Here is a 6,068-nt window from a genome sequence, read left to right on the forward strand (position 1 = left end):
AACCGGGCGGATTTCACTCCCCACATTTACCTGCTGATTACAGAGCCATCTTTGTCATTAGGGGTAAATTAATCAAGAGAGGTGAATGTTTTCGACAAGCTGCACTGTTTACTTCAAAAAAGCAGAAACAAAATTAGTGCGGTACAGGGAGAGCCAGACACTTGCTGGGCAGAGCAAAGGAGCCCAATCCGTCGGGAAGCAAAATCACTGACTTGTTATTGCTGACTCCGAGCACAGCTTGGGGCCAGGGATCCCTCAGCAGGCAGAGAGCTCCGTGGGGTGCCAGGGAAGGACTCCCTGCACTCCTTGCCTCTGGTCCCTGCTGCCAAAAGCCCCTGCCAAGGAAAAACTGGGCTATTGTGCACCACATGCACAAGTACCAGGGCAGCTTTGACACCCTGATGCTCAGCTCTCTCCACTGACAGATGTCAGGCTGGGATGTTCCCAGTTCCTCCACACACTTTAGTCACTTCTAGGAAGGGTCCTTCATTCCAGTCCTAGCCAAACGTTTTAGCCTGGGAAAAAGGCACAGAGACTTTTGCGGCCATCCATAACTCTCTTGGTGGGTCTGACCAGATGCAGCTGAACCATTGTCTAGTTAAGAGGAAAAGATCAACCCAGATTTAAGAGGCAGCAAGGCCTCCATAACTCTTCCTTGAAGCACAGCCTGGCTGGATTTATGCTCTGCAGCGTGGCAGCAGGAAACAGATATAACTCGTAGTGATGGTGATGCTCCTTCTGAGAGGGAGGCTTTCACCCCAGCCCTTCACAGGAAAGTTTTGGAGCCACACCTGAACTTCAGGTACAGTGTCCCAAGGTGTTGCATGTGGCTCCTGGTTCAGATCTGCAGGGCCTGTAGCGGGGAGGATATTTTTTCCCCTTTCTTCTTCCTCTTTTTCTTTTTGTCTTTGAAATCTTGTCAGTATATCAACACACTTGATAAGGGCAGTGTTGTAGTTACACTTCTTTAATTAAGTGAATAATTAAAAAGAAGTTGATCATCAATTAGTTAATTAAATAATTAATCCATTTTACTTTCATACCCTTTTTTGTTAATCACTGTGGCTTCGGTAATGAGCCTCCTATGGGTTGCTAGGCAACGGCCTCCTGGTTTAAACAATCAGCAGCTGCCGCCCGTGTGAAGGGATGCTCGGGGCCGGGGGGCGCGGTCCTTTTGGGGCCGCAGGTTCGAGCCCCGCCTCTGGCGCGACCCCTACCCCAGCCGCTGCCTCCGGGACCGGCGGGGAAAGCAGGAATTCCCCCAAAAGCCGCTGGAAAACCAATGTCCACGCGCTCTGCCGGGCCCAGGCAGCAAGGACGGGAGAAGGCTCTGCCGGGTAGCAGGGAGGGAGGTGGGGGGATGTGGTGCCGCTCCCGACGGGCGCCGGCAGCGCTGGCACGGCTTTCCCCGCCCGCTCCCGGTGCCTTCCTGGCGGGCACGGCCACCCCTCGCCCCTCAGCGACCCCCCCCGTGCCTCAGTTTCTCCGGGAGAGCGATGTCCCTACGGTCCTTTCGCAGATGGTCCCTACCCCGTGGGGGTGAACGGAGGGACTCAGTGCTCCCCTGAGGCAGGCGAGAGCTCCCCTTCCCTCTGTTCTCCCTCCTTATTCCCCCGAGTTCCTTGTTTTTTAATTTTTAGTTTTTTCTATGGTTTTTTTTCCTCTCTCTCTTTTTTTTTTTTTTTCTTTTTTTTCCCCCCTTCCTCTTCTGTTGCCAATTGTTTCTCTGCCCCGGGGCCAACCTGTAAATGAGATGTTACATCTGCACCGAGCTAAGTAAACACTTTATAAATGAATAAATAAGTGAATAAATAACGAAATAGCAATATCTGAGCCGAGCGGAGCCAGGCGCGGCGGCTTGGCCGGGAAAAGTGGGAAGCTGGACGGCGGTGGACGGGCGAGACCCTAGGCACCCAGAGCTCCAAATCTCTGCCACGAGCTGCTTCCAGGGGGTATCTGAGCCGGCTTTCCCGGAGTGTGATCCCCCCTGGCAGCGCAGTGCCAGCGTCCCGTCCTTCCCCGGGACCCCACTCCGGGTGTGTTCCGGGGGGGACCGGGGCTCGGCAGCCCCTCCAGGGCTCCGTCCGCACCGCCCGGCCCGGGCTGAACTTTCTAATTATAATGGATAACGAGAACAAAGGCAAGAAGCACTCATTGAGTAACTGATATCAATTATGGAAGCAGGCTTTTGAGCCTGGAATAAATGATAGGGGAATTGGCCTGAGAGGGAGTGGGAACAGACATGTTATTATTTACGCCAGATTAAGAAAAGTATCCAATTTGCTGGTCATCTCCTTCCGCTGGGAATCGGCATCAATTTTATTATTGTTCCTCAGATTTTAATATTCTCTAAATGAATTAAGATCGAGCTAGGTAGTTAGTCAATAGTTTAATGCAATTAATTAACTTCCCATCGCTTGGTTATCTCTGTTCGGGCCCCTTTTTCTCTGGCCGGCCCCACTGCTGGGCAGCAGTTTGGGATAAATAAAGATGCAGGCTCGGCTTGGAGCCGGGCTCCGTATGTCTGTGTGTGTGTGTGTGTGTGTCTGTGTGTATTGACTCTTCGGTGTCTAGATTTTTTCCACTGTTCCGTGCATTGTACGACATAACTAGAACTGAAGCAGTACATTTCTTCAAACAATGCCTCCCCGATTCCATTTGTAATGGAATTGGAGGGAGAAAATGTAATTGTGTGTTAAACATGAGGCAGCCATACATGAAGATAAGCAGGGCTGAGTGACTGGATATGGAAATCCAGCGCGGGGACTAGATACTGGAGGTCTATTTTGGAGTTAAATGGCTCATAAAAATAGGAGGCTGGGGTTTATTTATTTATTTATTTATTTATTTGCCCGAATATCTATAGGGCTGCGCATGTGGAGCTGAGTCTTGAGGGGGGGAGAAATGCAGGGGGAAAGAGTGGGGGGCTGATGGTGGGGTGGCCGCTGCTTTGGGAGGGGAATAGGGAAAGGGAGAGCAGCCAGCCCGTGGGTCAGGGCTTCCTGCCCGCGGATCCCCGCCCGGGCTTCCCGCTCTGGCATGCACCCCTTGGAGCCAGCCCTTCTTGGAGCAACTTCTGTGGCCCAGGTCAGGACAAGTGAGATCGGGCTTTCCCTCACGGTTTGAGGGGCCGGGGGCTGAGCACCGGGGGCTCGCAGGGCGGGGGCACACGGGAGCCCCGGGGGCACACAGGGGTCCCGGCGATGCGCACGGGGAGCGGGAGCCTCTCCCCGTACGGGCGGAGCCGGCCCGAGGTCCCTCAGGACGCCGAGCCCCGTCCCCCCAGGGCGCTCCGTCCTGTCCTGCCCTGGGCCAGGCTGGCAGAGCCTTTCCGGGGGGGCCGCTGGCCGAGGCCGCCCCTTCCCCGCCGGACATCTGGGAACGTCGTTAGGGCCGCTCCGCTCAGGAAGTTTTTCACACTTCACGTCTCATTAACCGCAGGTCTCGGATTCCTTGGGAAAGGGGGACAGGCGGGAGGGCGGCGGCGGCCGCTGGCCCGAGGAAGGGGGGCGGGCGGGGGGTGGAGGGGGGGACGCAACTGCTGGGAGAAGCTCGGGGGGCCCGGGGAAGCCCGCACCCCCCGGTACCCCCCGGGACCGAGCTCCGTCGCCGAGAGCCCCTGCGTGGCCACCCTGCCCCGGCCGTCGAGGTGACCCCGGGAGGGATTTGGAGCAGGGAGGGAGCCAGACAGGGCGGGGGGGACCCCTGGAGTAGCTGCGGTCACCCCCCCCGCACCTCCCCGACGGGGCCCAGCCCCCAGTGGAAAAGGACCTGGGCTCCCCTTCCCTCGTCCGCACCCCGCAGGGCCGCCCCGAGGGGCCGCAGCTGAAATCACAGTCCCCTCTCTTCCCGGGGGCTCGGCGGCCCAGCCTCTGTGGGATGCGGCCTTCTGGGGAGGGCCAGGACCTCCCCAGCATCTTAAATGTTTAAAAAGGGTTTGTTCTGTACTTACAGAGAGCGAAATTAAAAAGAAACAGTAAAATATTTGAAAATGAAGTGCATTATGTTTAATAAATATAAAATGAACAAAGGCTGCTATATTGCCAGCAATATCATTTCTTGCCCGGGGGCATTAATAAAGACTGAAAGGTTTGGAAAAAACAATATTTTCTATTAAAATTCTACGGTGCGTTTCAATATTAAAAGGATAGGTGATGAATTTTCAGTGTTACTCAGACGGGGTCAGCGACTAATTTCATTTCTTTCTGGTCAGCATTCTGTCGATAATTAATCAAAAGCAGAGTTTCTTAATGAAACACTTTTCATAAGGTGATAATTAGCAGGAAAGACGCGGAGTGCAGACAGTCACTGGTAGCTGTCTAATAACCAGAATGAAATCAGGGCTGGGTCCAGGGAGTTAAGCAAGAGCTTAAAAAAAAAAAATCTAAAGAAAAAAAAAAAAGAGGGAGAGAGAGAGAGAAAGAAAATAAAACAGGGAGAAGAGGAGGAAAAGGGATGGAAGAGCCGCCTTGTGCAAAGTCCCGGGAGAGGGCTGTGTTTTTCAGCCCACTGCTGATCGCTTTTAACACCCGAGCTGCTGTCATTTCTCCTCCCGTGCCCCGCGCGGCGCGGAGTGGGCGCGCAGCCCCACGAGCCGGACCCACTTTGGGGGTACATAGATACCCCCACATGCACCCTCCTCATCCTCACCCCACGCACTGAGCTTCAAGGCAGAAATCAGCGCACGGGACACGGTCCCCACCCGGGCCTTTCCCCGCCTCACCCCGCAAAAAAAAAAAAAAAAAAAAAAAAAACAAAAAAAAAAACCAAAAAGACGCGTGGAAAGAGTAAATGAAGTTAATGAAGAAAATTAGCAGCGATTAGTGACATCGCCGGGGTCCGGCAGAGCTGGTGCTCCGGCCAGGAAAGTGTCTGGTAACAATTACAAAGATATCCCGCGCATAAACAAAAGAAATTAGCCCCTGGAATGATATTAAACAGTATAAAATTAAGCGAAAGTTGTAATAAGTGAGGGATTAAAATGGACCTGGCATTAATTCGTGGGTCTGAAGAGAGCCCAGCAGAAGGGGAAGAGAGGTGTGCTGAACATTTAATTAATATTTGGCTGGAACACACCTTATTCATAATATTCATTGATGTAGTTATTCCACAAACAGACAGGGATAATTTGTTTAGATAGATAAAAATAACCTTCAGGTGAGATTTTAAATACAAAACCAATCTATCCCTTGCATCTCGTCTGGCACTTAAACAGCAAACCTTTCAATGGGCTTTTTTTCTCATATTAATATATTTTTTTTAATCCGAACATGAATGACAAGTACTGCTTTCCTACAACGCCGGGTGTTTTATTATAAAATTCTCCTGAAATGCTGTAAACTTTCAGATAAAGCTGAGAGGCAGGAGGCTGTTGAGTAGATGAGATTATTGATAGTTATTGAAAGTATCCAAATAGGATTTAGAAATCGGGCTCCTGCGCCTTTAATAGAATTCCAGATAATCTTTTATCACAACAAGACACCCATAGAATTATTTAAACAGATTGGACTATTCCAGCAGCAAATTTCAATTATTCTAATGCTTTAATAAATGTGTTGTGTGTGTATTAAATTCAAGCTTCTTAATCCAAATTTTACGATTTAACTGCTCTGATTTTTCATTACAGCTACACCCACATACAGCAATTTACTTTTTTTTTTGTTTTTTCCCCCCCCCCTTTATCCTAGAGAAACTGATGTTTAAACGAATCGGGCCCTCAAATAAAATACAAAATAAAGACTGACTTAAAAGTGAGTTCCATAATCCCCAAACATAAGAAATCAATAGGAGGCTCTGCAAGCCCCTGTGAAGAGTACGGGAAAGGGGAGCTCAGGTAGGGAAGATGATGGGCAGAAGAAAAAAAAATAAAAATAAAAAGGAAAAGAAAAGAGAATTAAAAAAAAGAGACAAAAATCAAAACGCAGGAAAATTAAGAGCAGAGGATTGAATTGATGGGATCTGGGGGCTTTGTGGCTGGAACCTTTTGTTTCAATATTTATTTCCTCTGAGGTTAATACCTTTTTTTTCTTTTTAAACGTAACAGCAGGTGAGAGGGAAAAGCGTGGCCT

Source organism: Cinclus cinclus, chromosome 16 (assembly GCF_963662255.1).
Source record: "Cinclus cinclus chromosome 16, bCinCin1.1, whole genome shotgun sequence".
NCBI lineage: Eukaryota > Metazoa > Chordata > Aves > Passeriformes > Cinclidae > Cinclus > Cinclus cinclus.